This window comes from Trachypithecus francoisi, unplaced genomic scaffold, assembly GCF_009764315.1.
Source record: "Trachypithecus francoisi isolate TF-2019V2 unplaced genomic scaffold, Tfra_2.0 Lachesis_group5, whole genome shotgun sequence".
NCBI lineage: Eukaryota > Metazoa > Chordata > Mammalia > Primates > Cercopithecidae > Trachypithecus > Trachypithecus francoisi.
In genome coordinates, this window is record NW_022681470.1 from 12645213 (window position 1) to 12664434 (window position 19222).

At 41.8% G+C, this 19222-nt stretch overlaps 1 protein-coding gene across 1 annotated transcript in view; it reads left to right on the plus strand.

Moving 5' to 3' along the window:
• The first annotated feature begins 4189 nt into the window (after positions 1-4189).
• The window catches only part of LYST (lysosomal trafficking regulator), a 223564-nt gene continuing 208531 nt past the window's right edge, over positions 4190-19222 (plus strand). The window contains exon 1 of the mRNA XM_033198012.1: positions 4190-4708. The gene's annotated coding sequence lies outside the window, so the exon portion shown is untranslated. The remainder of the gene's footprint in view (positions 4709-19222) is intronic.

The following is a 19222-nucleotide window of genomic DNA, read 5'->3' on the forward strand; positions in this document are numbered from 1 at the left end:
AGCAGAATGAAATACCCCTGGCAAAGTCCAAGCAGCATGGCCTAGAGAGAGTTGATCACTTCCTTTATTCTAAATCCGGGCACCAAACGACTGCTTGGGCAGGGCAGGGAACAGACAGGTACAAGTCAGGCCTCTGTGAGACAGCTGGGATTGGTAAAACCCAGGGTTAAATGGGAAGCATGCTGGCTTGCAAAGGTATTTACCTGGACAACAGCAGCAGCCCCAACCAAAGAGAGGATGTACGCCAAGGACAAACCCTCCAGCCTGTTGTCTCCTTTATTTTTTGATAGGTAGGTAAAAGACGGATGAGGACTGCAACCATCACAATGTGGCCTCATATGGAGCTTGCTTTCAACTAAAACCCTGAACACCTTTTCCCACAAGTGCTGCAAAATACCTCCCACCTATTCTTTACTCAAACCATTGATGTTTTTGATTCAATGGCAGAGCCCGACATGGCACTGACCTCTATTAAATGCCATGTTAGAATGAGCTCATCTCTTTAACCTTCAAGATGCGTCTAGTCTTATTCTGCCGTCCTGTGTATTTAGTCCATCTCCCAACTTTATGTCTTAGCTTGTCAATGATGAAGGAATGCTTAGCAATGATGAAGGAATTTTAGGAGCTTAACTGACTTTTTCAGTCCTCTCCATAAAGTAGTGCGGTATGTACCACCTCAGCTGGACAGTTGCTCTTATATCTTTCATATTCAGTTGATCTCTGAACTCTCCCAAACAGCCTGGCATAGAATGAAGCCTTGTGAAGGATCACAACTTGAAGTCTGCCTAACACTTCACAACTTCCCGTAACTTCTGATATATTTTTAATATGCCATTCTCTCTTCTCTAATAAGAATGGCAGACAACCTGTGAGTAGGCTATAATATTTAATGAGTTACTATGTTTTTCTGTGGATATTTTTAAAGGAATACAGTAACTCTTTAGGAGACAAATGCTTTTTTCCTCCTTGCATTGAATGCCAAGTAAAATTTGGGTAAATTTATAAATATTTCTTTCTTTTTTTTTTTTTTTGAGATGGAGTTTCACTCTTGTTGCCCGGGCTGGGGTGCAATGGCATGATCTCTGCTCACCGCAACCTCTGCCTCCCAGGTTCAAGCAATTCTCCTGCTTCAGCCTCCAGAGTAGCTGTAATTACAGGCATGCGCCACCGTGCCCGGCTAATTTTGTATTGTTAGTAAAGACGGTGGGGGGGCGGGGGGGAGGGCGGATAGGTTTCTCCATGTTGGTCAGGCTGGTCTACGAACTCTCAACCTCAGGTGATCCGCCTGCCTCGGCCTCCCAAATGCTGGGATTACAGGCGTGAGCCACCGTGCCTGGCCTATAAATGTTTCTTTATCAAATAAACCTGGTGGGGGCGGTCAGCCCTATATTATCCATCTTTTCTTTTTACCTTGATTACCAGTAATCTAGGCCAAATTCAGAGCTCAGATAATCAGCTCATCTCAGGCAATTGGTTATATTCACCCCATTTACAGAGCCCCTACTGTATTTTTAATCTTAAATTACCCTAGTTTTGGAATCGGTATCAACTTTCTCAAGCCAATTAGTATCACTCTGCACATCAGAAGAATGTTTAAGTAAACAGTAGCCACCCAGAAAGGATTTCTGTCTTCCAAATTAATCATTTGCATCCTGTTCATTAACAAGGGACTCTAAGTTCATAATAAGGCCAAGATGTATTTTTTTTCAAAACATCTTCAAGAGGAAAACATTAATTCAGTACATCAAGTTATGATAGGTGATCTAACATTAGTAGAATTAAACGAGGCAGGAAGTGCTATGAGAAATGCAAGTAACACTTAAAGAGGTAAAGCCTTCACAGCTCTTCAAAATGCTTCAGGGGCTTTTTAATATGTATTACAGCATGAAACAGAGCTAACCGACATTTCAAAGGAAAGAAGGCCTTTTTCTCCTAAAGGTATACATTCACAGTGACTTTATTATCCACAGCATTCAGCCAGTTTTCATGTTGAATACATAAAGAACTTTCTCTCAGTACCTTTGACCCTTAACATCTCTGCTGGGTGTGAGTTAAACTCAGCTGATATGAGAACAGTAAATACAGTCAAACCCACACTCATTACACCGAGTGCAGCTGGGGGAATACATCGACATGGCCTAAACAGTGATAAAAAGGGACTGCAATAATGATATATTGAAGAAATGTTTATCAAGAACCTAATACCTACATGGTACATAATATACTAGAATACATTTATAAATATTTGTTGAGGAACTAATTATAAAGACTATGCCACGTGCTTTAGGGTTCAGCCATAACCTATTATAAGTAATACCTGTTATAAGTGGGTACTTGTAAGAGGTATTACCATATTACCTAAGCACTCGCTTTAATACTCATTGTTCTAGGCTCCACCTGATGTTATGATATGAATCTTTTCAGCTATACTCTGCGTCCAGAAGATCACATGATTAGCATCAATTTCTAAGGACAGTAATAAACTTGATAGTTCTGAGCGAATACATACACTATAGAATGGTCATTCAACAAATATTTATTGTCTGCCCACTATGTAGTCTATATATACATATACATAACACACGTGCAAAGAGCAGTCTAGTCAGTAGTTTGGGAGGATGGAATTGGATGTTAAAGAGGCCTGGGTTCAAGCACCAGTGCCACCATTTAAAAGCAGTGAGACATTGAACAAGTCTTAGATTTCTTATCAGTAAAATGGGAATAAAAGTACCTATCTGGAAGAATTGTTGTGAGGATTAAACACAATAACACTGATGAAATACTAGCCCAGGACCTGGCATAATTGCTAATTTGAAAAGAACAACTTGGCAAAGTGCTAGTTGGGAGGCCAAGGTGGGAGGATTGCTTGAGCCTGGGTGTTCAAGACCGGCCTGGGCAAAATCGCAAGACCCTGCCTCTAAAAAATAAAAATAATTAGCTAGGCATGGTGGTGTTTGCCTGTAGTCCCAGCTACTTGGGAGGCTGAGGCAGGAGGATCACTTGAGCCCAGGTGTTTGAGGCTGCAGTGAGCTAACGTCATACAACTGTGCTCTGGCCTGGGCTTCAGAGCAAGACCCTGTCTCAAACGAAAAAAAAAAAATGGTGACATTGTTTATACATATATGTACAAAAGTTTCTAAATAAAAATATTAATTCAGAAGTCCATAACAGGCATGGTATTAAAAAGATGACAGTAGGCCAGGCGCGGTGGCTCACGCCTCTAATCCCAGCACTTTGGGAGGCCGAGGTGGGTGGATCGCGAGGTCAGGAGATCGAGACCATCCTGGCTAACACAGTGAAACCCCGTCTCTACTAAAAATACAAAAAATTTAGCCGGGCGTGGTGGCAGGTGCCTGTAGTCCACTCAGGAGGCTGAGGCAGGAGAATGGTATGGACTTGGGAGGCGGAGCTTGCAGTGAGCCGAGATCGCACCACTGCACTCCAGCCTGGGTGACAGAGCGAGACTCCATCTCAAAAATAAAATAAAATAATAAAAATATGACAGTAGTTTTTAATTACAATATTTTAAAGGTAACAACAGCAGGAGAAAAAAAAAAAAGAAAGGTATATTTTAGCATAAAGCAAGGGCAAAAAAAAGACACTAGGAGTTTGGTGAAAGTTTGCCACCAGAAGGCTAGTGGCAATATTTAAGCTTCAAACTCATATTCCGGGCCAGGTACAGTGATTCATGTCTGTAAACCATGGCTTTGGGAGACTGAGGCAAGAGGATGCCTGAGGCCAGGAGTTCAAGACCAGCCTGGGCAACGTTAAAAAATAAGCCGGGCATGTTGGCTCATGCCTGTAGTCCCAACTACTCAGGAGGCTGATGCAGGAGGATCTCTTGAGCCCAGGGGGTCTAGGCTGCAGTGAGCCATGATTGTGCCACTGCACTCTGGCCTGGATGACAGAGCGAAACCTTGTCTCTGAAGAACTCAGATTTTGGGGTTTAGTTCTATGTCCTCCAAGGATTGCAGCCTTCTCAAACCAAGAGTAATGATGGTCCTCACAAGGACAAACTTAGGTCCGCCCCCTCTGCAGAAGAATCAGGGAATTATGACTCATAGGAGCCACCACAAAATCACTAACTGGAAATCCTTGCTGCAGCTACACTGCAAAAGAATCGGACTTGATTTGCCAAATTCCCCATGTGATACAAGCATGGCCACCTGCCAAAGAGCCAGAGGGAGAGAGGGCCACTCGCCTTCCTGGTGACACAGAGATTTCCTAGCCCCGTTACCAAACAAAAAAGCAACGCAAGGGCTTCTAAGAAGCCATCCCAATGACATTTTGGCTTTGAGAAGAGCAGTCTTCATAGCAGAGGGTTTGGGCTTTTGACCTCTTTCAGCAGTTTATTCACTCTTACATGGGGAAGTTGTATTCTGAGGTTTCTGTGGTGCGTGAAGCTTTTGCCTTCACCATCTGTTCCTGTGTCTTCCTTGGGTGACATCAGAGTACAGCAGAAATTTCCCTTGCCATCTAACGGGGTTTTGGGCTGTTTGACTCAACCGTGCATGTTCCTCAATGCCAGGAGAATAATCCTACCCTAAGTCAGCTGAACAGAAGCCAGGATCTAACTGCAAACAAGAGACCCAGCTTACCTAACAGCATGGAAGAGACCAGTTTCATTGCAGCTACCTGGGAAGATGGTTGCTAATTAGCCTGCAACAAAGAGTTCCTTGCTCATCTAAAGAAGGTAATCACTGTTCAGGTAGGTTAAAGTATTTCTGAGACTTTTCAGTGCCAGCCGAGAGCATGGGCAGCTTGGGAGGGCAGGCTGGGTGCAGACTGAGAGCTTTAAGTACCACAGAAAAAGATGACTGGTGGATGAATTCCTGGCAGTCCTGTTGCCTCCAGGAGCTGGCCCCTGCAGACTACTTGCTCAGAGAGTGGCCAGGACTGCAGAGAAACCGTAGGGGAGAGTATTTGAGGAGGGAGAATATGGATACTTTTCTGGAGTGGGGTGAGCCAAATACATTCATTGGAGAGATTCCAATCTGAGTCTCGGGTGCCAGTAAAATTGAGATTATTTGTCTGGGTCATGGCATAGTTATAAGGACTCACTCAATACACGTGTGCAGATGGACTCATGTGGGATGTTTTTAGACAAGGCACATGAAACTGAACATATCCAACATGGACTTACTCTTTCTCTCCTTCTCACTTCTCACTGCTAGCCCTCCCTAACCCTTCAGCCTCTGTTATATTTCTGATCTATGCTAAGGCTATCTCACACCCTTAGATTTCACTTACCACCTCTCGTAGGTTCCTACACCCTCTTAACACCTCTCTCCGTTTCCACATACTCTCAGCTGGGGCCCTCCTCATCTTTCTCTTAGGCTATTGCAAGAGTCTCCTCACCATTGTTTCTGCCTCTAGTCGCTTTCACCTCCAATCGTCTCTTCATGCAACTGCCCACATTCTCTTTCTGAAATGCAAGCTTGGTCATGTCTCCAGCTTAATGGACTCCAGTAGCTTCCCAGTACCTATGCAATGAAGTCCAAAGCTTCTGCATGGCACACAGGAGCTTTCAAGATGGGCTCCCTCTGCCATCGCAGCTTTATCTCCAGCAAGAGTCCGGGACTGTCATCATCTGGATTACCTGCTGTTCTCCTAATATGACCTTGGAATTGCCTCCTTACTTCCTATGCTATTCCCTCAGCCTGGAATATCTTTCTCTTGTCCTGCCTGCCAAACTCCTCTTTTTTCAAGACAAAGCCATCTCCTTTGTGAAGCCTTCCCCATCCTCCTTCCTCCAGATCTGGGTTAAGTATTCTGCTTCCTATTCGTGTGTGTGTGTGTGTGTGTGTGCACGTGTGTGTGAGTGAAAGAGAGTGTGTGTGTGAGTGTGTGTTTAAATATACATAACATAAAATGTGTCATTTTAACAATTTTTAAATGTACAGTTTAGTGACATTAAGTACATTCACATTCTTGTGTAACCACCACTACTATCCATTTCCAGGACATTTTAAACTTCCCCAGCTGAAATTTTATACCCATTAAACACTAACTCCTCATTTCCTTCTATCCCCCAGCTTCTGGCAACCACCATTCTATTTTCTGTCTATGTGAATTTGACTACTCTATATATGTTATATGTAGGGTTTATCCTTTTGTGATAGGTTTTTCTCACTTAGCATCATGCCTTCAAGATTCATCCATGTTGCAGCATGTGTCAGAATTTCTTTTCTTTTTAACGTTGAATAATATTCCATTGCATATATGTATATATATGTAAATATATATACACACAGTGATATATATATGTGTGTGTGTATATATATATATATATATAAACCATGTATCACTTTTTCTTTTTTCATCTATCAATAGACACTCGCATTGCTTCCCCTTTGGCTTTTGTGAATAATGCTGCTATGAACATGGGTGTACGACTATCTCTTTGAGATCCTGCTCTCACTCTTTGATACGTACCAGAAGTGTAATTGTTGGATGGTGTGGTAATTCAAACCCCTATTATTTTTCCTCAAAGCTGATTGTGCATGTTAAATATGCATCTTCAATGTGGTAATGTAGACATACACAAATTCCCAAGGAATAATTTTAGATAATTAAAGCACAACAAAGACTCTGCAAAGAACATCTGACTCTTCCCTGCGGTAAAAGTATGTTTTCCACACAGTAGAACTTGCAAACCTGTTGAAACGTGACAGTGTGAATAACACTTGCAATCTAAAATTAAACTCTGGCAAAATACTTCTAAGGAGAAAATCCTTTTAAGAAAACCAGTGGGTAAGTTTTGTAGTTATCACTTTGTTATGACCTGCTTGGGAATTTGGAGTTAGGAACCCCAGTTCCAGCCCTGCCCTGCACATCACGTTTAGCAAGTCACTTAATTTCCTAGGCTGATTTTACCCTCAGTAAAGTAACAAGCACCCCTTTACATTCATGATAATAAGGCAACCCAAGTGAAAGCATTCTGGTAACCTCAAAAAAGTGGGATCATCTGAATTATCACAATGACCAGCACCCCATGTAACACTAGGGATCCTTTCCTTTCATTGCAGACTCAAATGACAGTAAATTGGACTCATGGTCCTCTCTCAAAGGAAGCTAAATTGAATTCTTTTTTTTTTTTTTTTGAGACAGGCTCTGTCACCCAGGCTGGAGTGCAGTGGTATGATCTCAGCTCACTGCAATCTCCACCTCCTGGGTTTAAGTGATTCTCCTGCCTCAGCCTCCCAAGTAGCTGGAATTACAGGTGCCTGCCATCATGCCCAGCTAATTTTTGTATTTTTAGTAGAGATGGGATTTCACCATGTTGGTAAGGCTGTTCTTGAACTCCTGACCTCTGGTGATCCACCCACCCTAGCCTCCCAAAGTGCTGGGATTACAGGTGTGAGCCACTGTGCCCAGCCACGAAATGGAATTCTTTAGAGGACAAAATGCAGCAATACTTGATCTTCCCATTTGCATAAGAAAAATCTTTGAAGATGAAGTAGAATCGTAGGGACATTTAGGGTGATAAGATAAGTGCTGGTGGGATTTTAAAACATCGCAATTGAGACATTTTTCCATGAAAAAAAAAAAAACAGGCACAGAGAAGGAAAGCCCTGAGGCAAGAATAGAAAAAATACTCTTGGTAAAAACAGACAGTAAGTCCTACATGGTATGTGTACATTCCATCTAGGCAGTATTGGTTATAGCATTAGAATAAATACCCTAACCCACTTCCCATGATTCTTTCTGGTTTGCTGTACATATCAGGTGTGGCAAAGATGTGTGTATAGTCACTGTTATGATGGTGTCAAATGACGACACTTTTACCGAGTAATAAATCAACATGGGATCCTTGACTTAGAATAACTGACTAATCAACTTACTTGTACATCTTACCACCTCCATTCTTACCGTCCATGTTTTCAGAATGTCTATGTTATTGATTCTCCACAACGGAAAGCAGTATAAGGCAAGTCTGCTGAGTTTTTTTTCACATATATTGCTAAACTAATATTGAGTGAGATATAGTCTTCCTTCTTCTCTGAAATTGAGGCAGTGGTCAATACAAAACAAAAACAAAAAACAAAAACAAAAACAAAACAAAACAAAAAAAACCATGTTTGAGATAATTGGAGAAGTCAGACAGCCTAACCAATGACTTGTAAATACAAGACATAAAAGGTATAGTGCTGTGCATGTAATTGCTGATAACTCGAAGAAAAAATGAGACAAGAGTTTGCTCTTCTGAGAAACTTAGATCCGTTCTCAATCTGGGCATAGCGGCTCACACCTGTAATCCCAGCACTTTGGGAGGCTGAGGTGGGCAGATCTCCTGAGGTCAGGAGTTCGAGATCACCCCAGCTAACATGGTGAAACCCCGTCTCTACCAAAAATACAGGAATTAGCTGGGCATGGTGGCGCGTGCCCGTAATCCCAGCTACTTGGGAGGCTGAGGCAGGAGAATGACTTGAACCCAGGAGGCGGAGCTGGCAGTGAGCCGAAATCGTGCCACTGCACTCCAGCCTGGGTGACAGAGCGAGACTTTGTCTCAAAAGAAAAAAAAAAGAAAAGAAAAAAGCTAGATCCATTCTCAGAGCTTTCAGTTTATGGTTCCATATTTCTCTGTTTTAGAATGCTCAGAAACAGCCTGGAAAACTGAAGGGCAGTTAACATGTAATAAAAGTGGCATTTCTGATTAGAGGGGAAAAGATGAGTATAATGAATGGTGTTAAAGGAACAGACTATGTAACTGGAGGAAAATATTTTTCGCTGTTCTCTTTCCCTTCAAACAGTGTCCTCCACACATGTTGTTAGGTGTCTGGTTAGGGAGCCAGTCAACACAGGTAGCACCTGGAGTGCCACTCAGCAGTTCTTGAGGTGAATATTGTTGGCAGGCAACCATTCCTGCCATATGCTCCCTCCTTTTGCAAAACCAGTCCCCAGTGGCCAAAGATTTGTCTTGCCTTCAGACATCTATTATATGCCCGCCTTGGTCAGAATTCACCCCCATACCTGCAAATGTATTCTCCCCAGTGATAAATGCTCTAATATCATTTCTGTGTATTAAGAGTCAGCCACAAGTGGGTAGGGATACTCACCTCATAGTTGTCTTCAATGTGTGAAGAATGGCTGATAGTGGTGATTTACACCTGTAATCCCAGTGCTTTGGGAGGCTGAGGTGGGAGGACTGCTTGAGCCCAGGGGTTTGAGGTTACAGTGAGCTATGATTGCACCCAAAACTCCAGACAGGGCTATAGAACAAGACCCTGTCTCTTAAAAAAATGTGTTACCTATTGGGTACGATGTTCACTACTCAGGTGATGGATACACTAACAGCCCAGACCTCACCACTACTCAATATATCCATGTAATACAATTGCACTTGCACCCCTAAATCTATAAAAAAAATTTTTTAAAATATTAATGTGCGAAGAACTGTGTTCATTGGATTGCCTAAGCCCAGCATGGTGGGCGGCAAGCACGGGTTAAAAGCCAAGTTTCCAACAATTAGCAAAAGCACAGCTGCCAGTAAATATGGTATCATCTGTATCCCATCAGGAAACCCTTGCTCTCCTATTAGACCTAATTATCAGTCAGCAGCTGAGTTCCAAAAATGGTGCTATGGGTTTGGCAGGAAACAAGTCAGGAGAGGTTATCCTGTTGGGTGAGAGGTCCTGTGACGGTGTTTTACAATACATTTCCTGGTCAGCTATTACTGTGATTTGGTGACCTCAAAATCTTGGCTGGTGCTTTTGTGTCTGGAGGAGGAACCTGGGCAGTAGGAACCACAATGGTGGAAGCAGGGCGGCCATCATTATTTTTACTTCAGGTTGCTAGTATCTGACTATTAGGGAACTATTAGGTCCAAGGAGGTGGAATCAGGGAGAGTGGGATAGAAGGGAGACTATCTTCTTGAAATCACACAGAATTCAGGAGAAGCTGAGTTCGATGGCAGCTTGCACACTGGCCACAGAGTCCACTTGCGGAGCTAGAGTTGCTCTGCCACAAGCCACTCCCTCATTGCTCAGGGTGGGAATGCAATTTGCCAAAACTGCCTCCTGGCCTGAAGTCCCCCCTGCAGCTGAAGGCGGAGCTCACCTGCTCCTGGGGATGTGGCCTTGGGGCTTTGCTGATTACGCTACCCTACCTTGCCAACATGTGCGAAGTGACAGGATGATTTTTAAAACTATAAAGATCCAGAAGAGTACATTATTAAGTGGGCCCAGACATGTTTAAATGCCTTGCATATTTGAGGCCCTTCCCAATTCACAAAGGTGATTTGGTACATCTTATCTGAGTCAACGGCCTTCTTCAGATTTCTAGAATCTAGTAACACCCTGTTGCCCTGTCTTCTTGATATTCTATTTCAGTGATTGGTTTTCCAACCTAATGTCTGCATTTGCTCCAATATCAATGTGGGTTTTAGATTTATTATTATTTTTTTTCTGTGGCAGACATTGTCAGATACTTCAGAATAGATCACACATTTTATTTTCCATAAGATGACCCACCTGGACTACATCTACACTGTTAAGCAATATAATTGTCTCAGAACTGTACTCACGGAATAGAAACGTTAAAAAAAAAAAAAAAGTTCACCAGCCAGGCGTGGTGGCTCACGCCTGTAATCCCAGCACTTTGCCAGGCCAAGGTGGGCGGATTACCCGAGGTTGGGAGTTTGAGATCAGCCTGACCAACATGGAGAAACCCCATGTCTAACTAAAAATACAAAATCAGCCGGATGTGGTGGTGCATGCCTGTAATCCCAGCTACTCAAGAGGTTGAGGCAGGAGAATTGCTTGAACCTGGGAGGCGGAGGTTATGGTGAGCAGAGATTGTGCCATTGCACTCCAGCCTGGGCAAGAAGAGTGAAACCCCATTTCCAAAAACAACAACAACAACAACAACAAAAAGTTGACCATAAGTGAACTGTTCACAAACTGAATTCTGTGTTCCCATGATTCCTATATTTCTTCCTCTGATGTCAGCACAATCTGGGGAGGGAGAAGGATTTTTCTTCCATTAGAGGCTCCAGCAAACACCTGATAGACTGAGTGACCTCTCTCTCTCATGGCTGGTGTGTGGTGCTGGCCCCTCTGGATAGCAGGACAGGGCCATTCTCTTTTCTCTGGTATAACCACCCGGTTATATGGATAGCATATCAGTGCTGACTTTGACCAGGGATCCCACAGACATTTTAGGGAAAATAAGCCTTTCTGTTTTAAATCTCAGATGCTTTTGTCCAGGACTGGACATAGAAATATCTAGGGAACAGGTAAGGAGCAAATCTGGATGCCAGACCCTCTGTCGTGCTTACAATCACCTGCTCCATTCTGCAACCCAACTTTTATTATCAGATAAGCTTTTGTACCTGGGAAGGTCTGAATGAGAGTTCTTCAGTCACTCATCTGAACCAATGCCTGGGGTTGCCCCACCAGGACTCCCATAACTCAGACCATCTAAATTCTAGTGGTAAACATAGGTTAGGCTTAAAGTGGACCATGCTACACTAATATTCAGTTTCAATTCCAAATATGACAGGCCTGTGCCTCTCAAATTAGCTTACGTAGTGAGCTGCGCAAATGATTGTGTCATTTTTACTAGTTTAGTTTCTCTTTGCAGAAAACAGCACTTTACTAACAAACAGGATGTCGCACCATAGTGCACACAGAAGTCAAATACTCCGATCTGCCAGGAACAAAAAATCAGAATTTAAATAAAATCTCCTCAAGTATGAGAATCAGCTCTAGCAACTGTTGGCCATGTGGCTACAGATCATAGAGAATTCATTCAACTATTTGTATTCTTCTGTGTCATCAGCTTCCTCGTTTATCTAAAAAATTAATTGAGCAACTACTATCTTGGGCACCTGGGAACACAAAAAGTCAAAATGCAGTTCCCACAACTTAATAAACTCAAGGTGTATTTGAGAAGACAAACCATTTTTTTTTTTAAGAAAATAACAATAGAAATACTGTGGGAAGCAAGAGAGGGAGGGAAAACGATATTGGATTGTGTTTTGGTTTTTTGGCCACGTGGGATGTTCTTTGCCTTTTAGCAGATAAAAAAGAAAATGCATTTTCTTTTTTTCTGGAGACAGTCACTCTGTCACGCAGGCTGGAGTGCAGTGACATGATCTCGGCTCACTGCAACCTCTGCCTCCCAGGTTCAAGTGATCCTCTCACCTCAGCCTCCTGAGTAGCTGGGACTACAGGTGCTGCCACCATGCCTGGCTAATGTTTGTATTTTTAGTAGAGATGGGATTTCGCCATGTTGGCCAGGCTGGTCTCAAACTACTGGACTCTAGTGAACCACACACCTCAGCCTCCCAAAGTGCTGGGATTACAAGCATGAGCCACCATGCCCAGCCTAGAAAAAGCGTATTTTAATTTAAATCCTAACTCATAAATAGGGAAAGATCATGCCTTTAGTACATTCAATGCAGTTTGTTTGTTTTTGTTTGTTTGTGTGTTTGAAACAAAGTCTTACTCTGTCGCCCAGATTTGAAAATCATACCTCACTACAAGCCTCAAACTCCTGGGCTCAAGCCATCCTCATGCCTCAGCCTCCCATGTAGCTGGGACCACAGGTGTGTGCCACCATGCCTGGCTAATTTTTTACTTTTGTAGAGATAGGGTCTCGCCATGTTGCCCAGGCTGCAGCACAGTTCTTATGCAGGTATAGGATGAAAACTAATTTAGACAACCAAGCAATTGTGTGGGGCAGGACTCCTTCCATCAGCATGACGTAGCTGCCCCCTGGCTTAGGGTAAATTTTTATCCTTTGGTGTCTGGTCCTTATTAAAACAGACTCTCCACCAGCCACTCTGGAGAGTCAGAATAACTTGTTATTACAGTTATGAAATGCTTAATCAGCATCCCACTAATCGCCACACAATAGGCCCAAGATATTTGTCCCAGGATATTTAACCTGTGCTTTGAGGTTTTTCAATAAGTGATTGGACATTGTAAGCGACATGGAACATGCCTTAGTTAAAAATGACCATAGGAAATAGGGAACAGTGATCTATGCAGCTACAGTGGGAGCAGAGGGAAAACACAAATCATCTTCCTCCACCCTCCTGCCTGCCTTCCCAGCATCACTCTCAGCCTCCCTGAATTGTGGCCTTGACTCTTTCACTTTGGAAAAGATCTTCAAACCACCGTGATCTTTCCCACCAGGCTTTCCCCTGCTGTTCCCTCTATTCTAGGAATAGAGGGAACAAAATGCACTTTAACGTGCATATAAATCACCCAGGGATCATGTTAAAATGCCAAGCCTGACTCAGTAAGTCTGGGGCATGGCCTGAGATTCTGTGTTTCTCTCAAGCTCCCAGGTAATGCTGATGCTGCTGGTTGGAGGAGGAGCCTGGGCTTGGAACAACACCCTTGCTGTCCATCCCAGCTCAGCTGTCAGTTGTTTCTGGACACGTGGATTTTACGCACACACGTCTAGGCACACACACGCACATACAAATAACAACCATATCAACACAACCAACAAAACAACAAACTCTTTCAGGGACCAATCAAATGTCCAACTCTTAATTGTCAACTGATTGGTCCAGAAAGGCTATTTGAGATATCCAAACTATTATTTCTGTATCATAAAAGGAAGATTATTTAAATTCTCCAAAAGTAGGAAGGTCTTAGTTTCAGAATAAAGGACAGTCCTTTGGATAAAATTAGCTTTATGAAAAACCCACTGCATTACTCTTATTTTAAAAAATTTATCCTAGACTGGAGGTGCTTAAAACATTAGGAAAAACTGGCCTGCTCAAAGCCCGCTGAGTGTTTGCATCTCAAGTTTAGAGGCTGCCTTTCCAAGAAGCTTTTTATGATCCCGGGACGGGGGCTGGATGTTCCTTGGTGCTGCTCCAGAGAATCCTACGCACCATGTTGCCATAACCTTCATCTCCCTCTACTCTAATTGCTTGTTTACTTGTCTGGAGTCCAAGCAGACCCAGAATGCCTTTCATTCCAAAGCCTTGAACATTGCAAGTATACAGAAAATAAATGAAGGTCTGAAATAACAGATCAACCTTGCAATCTTACTACTGTAGTGGATTCTGCATGTGGGACTAGGTAGAGTTGGAGACATTTTTTGAAATGGTGCAAAATTGTGGTGTTTATAGAATGGTGAAGTGTACATATTCAGAATCTTTTTATGTAGTACCATTTTTCGAGGAGGCAGTGAAACACACATGTATATCTTTACCTGTTCCTTACCTTGACTCTGACTCACCCTTTTCAACTGCTGTTTTGAAGTGGTCAAGTGATATTCTGTTCTATGCATCTGCTGAGAACTTATGCTCTCTGTGTTTTTCCATTTCCTTCTGAATAAGTGACCGAGAGTTTTAGCGAGTCCTTGTAATTTTTAATCTGCTCAGATAACCTGGGCTCTTGGCTTTATAAACAGGAATGAATAGGAAACCTGTATTTCAAATGATAATGTTTCTTAATTTCCTCGCACTTCTTAGCCTGTCTATTGTGTAGGACAGATTTAGTTCGCTCTTCCAAAATAAACAGCTAGTGTGGTTTCAGGTGAAAGTTACTCAGAAATGTGTAGACGGCAGGAATATATTGGGAATTAAGATAGACAAATATTGGCTATTAAAGTAAGTAATGCCAAATAAACCACTTGGCTAAGAATTATGCTCAATAATGGACCCAAATCCCTCTTTTTTCAATGATAGTGGTGGTGATAGTAATAATAGCACAATAATAACCACAACTCTGTGTTTGTGTGTGTGTCTACTAAAACACCTGTGGGCATGTCCGTCAATTACCAATGATTGTCTCCAGGGTGAGGTCATGGAATACTTCCATTTCCTACATTGTATATTATATATTTCTCTAGTGTTTGAGTTTATTACTATAGCATATATTTTCTGTTGTAAGCAGAAAAACAGGTCAGAAATTTTAAATGGAAAAAACAAACGTGTATGAGAATTAACGACACTGTTGCCCACAAGTACAGTCTTTCCTATATATGAAAGTAGAACACCAAGACACATTCGGCCTGAGGTTTCCACAGGAGAGGGGAAGTTTCAGTTGTGTTAACACTTTTGGTTGGTTGGAAAGGTCACCTCAAGGAAATAGTTTTTGATGTTTATGTCAGGACTCAACACAATACCCCAAAGTTTGGTGCCTTGGCATGCTGAGTACTTTGAAAGAGCTGCAGGAAACCAAGAGAGCCTCAGAAGCAAGATCTGTTTCACCTTCTCTCCCCCTCCTTTCTCCTGCTTCTCTTTCTCATTCAAGATAGGCCGTGGAAACTCTAAGGCAAGCCATAGAAAGTAGAACTCCTCCACCACAAAGCAAGCCATAAACCTGGAAATATTATTCTTTTTCTTCCCAACTTTCTTTTTGTTTTTTGAGATGGAGTCTCGCTCTGTCACCCAGGCTGGAGTGCAGTGGTGGGATCTCGGCTCACTGTAACCTCTGCTTCCCAGGTTCAAGGGATTCTCCTGCTTCAGCCTCCTAAGTAGCTGGGACTACAGGCGTGCACCACCACACCTGGCTAATTTTTTATATTTTTAGTAGAGATAGGGTTTCACCGTGTTGGCCAGGCTGCTCTCGAACCCCTGAACTCAAGTGATCTGCCCGCCTCCCGAAGAGCTGGAATTACAGGTGTGAGCCACTCTTTCTTCCCAACTTTCTGTATAAAAGCTGGCCATAAAAAAATTCTCTGACCTCCCCTGTTGGATGATTCTAGGTCATAAGACCTTCATTCCAGAGGCATCCTGCCCTGTATCCGGGAAGAAGGAATGCTGCATAGAGATGCCAAGAAGAATCGGAACAGACAGGCATTGCTGGATTCCCCCTCAGTCTATTACCATCAGATCAAACTCCTCTGTCCAATCACATTTCTACAGTGCTGTCAATTCTTCATTGATTCTAAGCAGAAAAACGGGTAGTTATCCCTGGGTCTTCTGGTCTTCATTTCTGAAGTCTTTCATGTTACATAAAACTTTTTTTTTTTTTTTTTTTTTTGAGACAGAATCTCATTCTGTCGCCCAGGTTGGAGTGCAGTGGTGTGATCTTGGCTCACTGCAATCTCTGCCTCCCAGTTCAAGCGATTTTCCTGCTTCAGCCTCCTAAGTAGCTGAGACTACACACACGTGCAACTACGCCTGCCTAATTTTTGCATTTTTAGTAGAGACTGGGTTTCGCCACATTGGCCAGGCTGGTCATAAACTCCTGACTTCAGGTGATTCACCCACCTCGGCCTCCCAAAGGGCTGGAATTACAGGCATGAGCCACTGTGCTTGGCCCCATGTTATGTAAAACTTTGATTAAATACATTTATATATATTTTTCCTGTTAATCTGTCTGTTTTATTTCAGAGTCAGCCAGGAACCCTAGGAGGGTTGAGGAAACTTTTCCTCCCCCACATGTATAAATCTCTTAATGCAAGAACATGAGAGTTTTTGAGTAAAGTATAGATGCTGTCACCAGAAAACGAATCTTGTCCCAGACCTCAAGAGCAGGTTCTTGGATCTTGCACAGGAAACAATTCAGGGTGAGCTGCAGAGTATAGTGAAGTTAAGATAGTTTATTAGAAACTACTCAATTACAGAGTAGGGTGTCCTCAGAAAGCAAAAGGAGGCACTCACTACCTTAAACGTAGTGCTTGCTTATATAGGTTGTTAAGAATAGTGTACTTTATTACAAAGGCTTGTGATCAGCTTGTGACATGCTATTAGTATTGTTATTTTCCTATGTTACTATTGATTTCAGCAAGAATTAATTATATTATATTATAATCTTTATATAATAATCTTTAATTTATATAATTATATTAATTATAATATATTATAATCTTTATATAATTATATTATATTACAATTTTTTAATATTACAATCTTTAAAGCAAAACCTAATCTTAAACTAAGAATGCTTTTTGTTCTTAAAGTACTAGGACAGTTCCATAAATTCTGGGTCTTTAATTAGTTATTAGCATCTTAACTCATTCCCTCAACCATAAACATCTTGTGACCAACAGTGCCCAAGCCCTTGGCAATGTAACACAGCAGGTTTGGCTTTATCTGGCCTTTATTCAAGATAGAGTCGCTCTAGTTAGGACGCCTCTGACAATACTTTCAGGTATTTCAAATGCTATCAGTGATTTAGTAGAGAAAATTACATGAAAGAATCATACTACAACCAAATCTGATAACTTTTGCAACATGAAGTGGATGTTGGTAACAACTTAATGAAGACATTAATTACGAATTGACCTCTTCATAAAGTTTCAAGGTGGCTACCAAGATGCACCATTTTAAAAGATGCATATGCATCCTAATAAGGTAAAGCACTTCAAAATTAAATTATTAAGTGACACTCAAAATGAAATTGATGCAGGTCTTTAGTCAAATGCATAATTTATTCATCTGTATAATTCTGAGCTTCTTGCTATTGCTGAAATCGCAGTCTTGTATTCCTCTACCACTTCACAAGTCCATTTCTGTTCCCATGCATTGTAGTAGACAGTAAGATTGTCCAGCTCCAAAATTATGGTCAACTTACTGTTTGGATATTTATTTGAATTTTCAACAAAATTTTCTTAATTTAACTATTTATCCAAATATTTACTGAGTGTCTACTAAGTGCCAGGCACTGTTCTGGTCCTTGGGATACAACAGAAATAGAACAAAGATTGTTGCCCTTGTAGAACCCATAGTCTAAACAGGGGTGACAATGAAAATAAGCATAAGAAATAGACACATTATGTAGTATGTCAGACGTTGATGGGTGCTATGAAAGAGATGATGTTTAGAGTTACAGGTTACACTGTGATAAAAGAAACACTTCAACTGAATTAAATTTGAAGGAGTTCAACCAAACAACAAATGATTCGTGAATCAGGCAGCCTTTTGAGCCAAGGGAGGCTCCAGCGCAGCCACATGGTGGGAGATTTACGGACAGAAAAAGGAAAGTGATGTACAGAAAATGGAAGTGAGGTATAGAAACAACTGGATTGGTTGCAGCTAAACATTTGCCTTATTAGAACACAGTTCAAGCATTTGATTGGCCAAAACTCAGGAACTGACACAGTTGTGGGCTACGGCCTGTTTACACCTTCATTTGTTATAGCTCACGATGTACAGAAAAACCTTTAGGCTGAACTTAAAATATGCAAGGAGGCAGTTTTAGGCTAAACTTGATTTAACAACTGTGTCAACTCTCACCAATGCCACTGTTCCCTCCCCCAAGAAGTGACAATGTTTCAAAATACAACTATTTTAGGGAACATTTGTGAGATGAGGTCCATTCATGTGTGGGGTCCAGGGCAGAGGCCCCTCTTAACTAGTTTAAGGGTAGTATTGAGGGTAGACTTCACTGAGAGGTGAAATTTGAGCAAAAACATGGAGAAGATAAAGGAGTTACAACTGCAGCCATGTGGAGAAAACAAATTTCAAGCAGAGGCGCCAGTCAGTGCAAAGTTCTTAAAGCAAGACTGTATCTGGCATGTTTGGTAAACAGTAAAGAAGCAGGTATGTAGGTAGTGATGGGAGAGTAGAAAGAGACGAGGTTATGAGGAGCCAGATGATCTAGAGCTCTGTAGGCCATTGTAAGAACTTCGACTTTTATCTGAGAGAAGTGGAGAGCCAATACAGAGATGTGACATGATTTGATTTATATATCCATTTAGTCACAAATACTTTTTAAAGGTATTTTGGAGAATAATTAAATGTGAAATTATGCACATTTACATTGGCTGAGTTGTTTTAAGCTGGGATGTTACAATCCCATTTAAGATTATAATTCTGGAGTCAAATTAGCTGAAGACTTTCTGGCTTAAAAAGTTTTCCAGCATGTGATACATGCATAAGTAGAGCTTTCTTCTATATACTTATTACTTTACTTTTTTCTTCTTTTTCATGTTCTTCACTACACATTTTGTGTGTGTTCCTAGGAAATCTTTTAAACTAAGTTTTATTTGATATGTATATTTAGTATCGATGTTCTAAAATACTATTGAATAAAATACACACTGCAGTAGCTTAAAATACTAGAACCGAAGCCAGGCGTGGTGGCTCACGCCTGTAATCCCAGCACTTTGGGAGGCAGAGGTGGGGGGATCACCTGAGGTCAGGAGTTCGAGACCAGCCTGACCAACATGATGAAACTCTGCCTCTACTAAAAATACAAAATTAGCCAGGTGTGGTAGCACATTCCTGTAATCCCAGCTACTTGGGAGGCTGAGGAAGGAGAATCACTTGAACCCAGGAGGCAGAGGTTACAGTGAGCCCAGA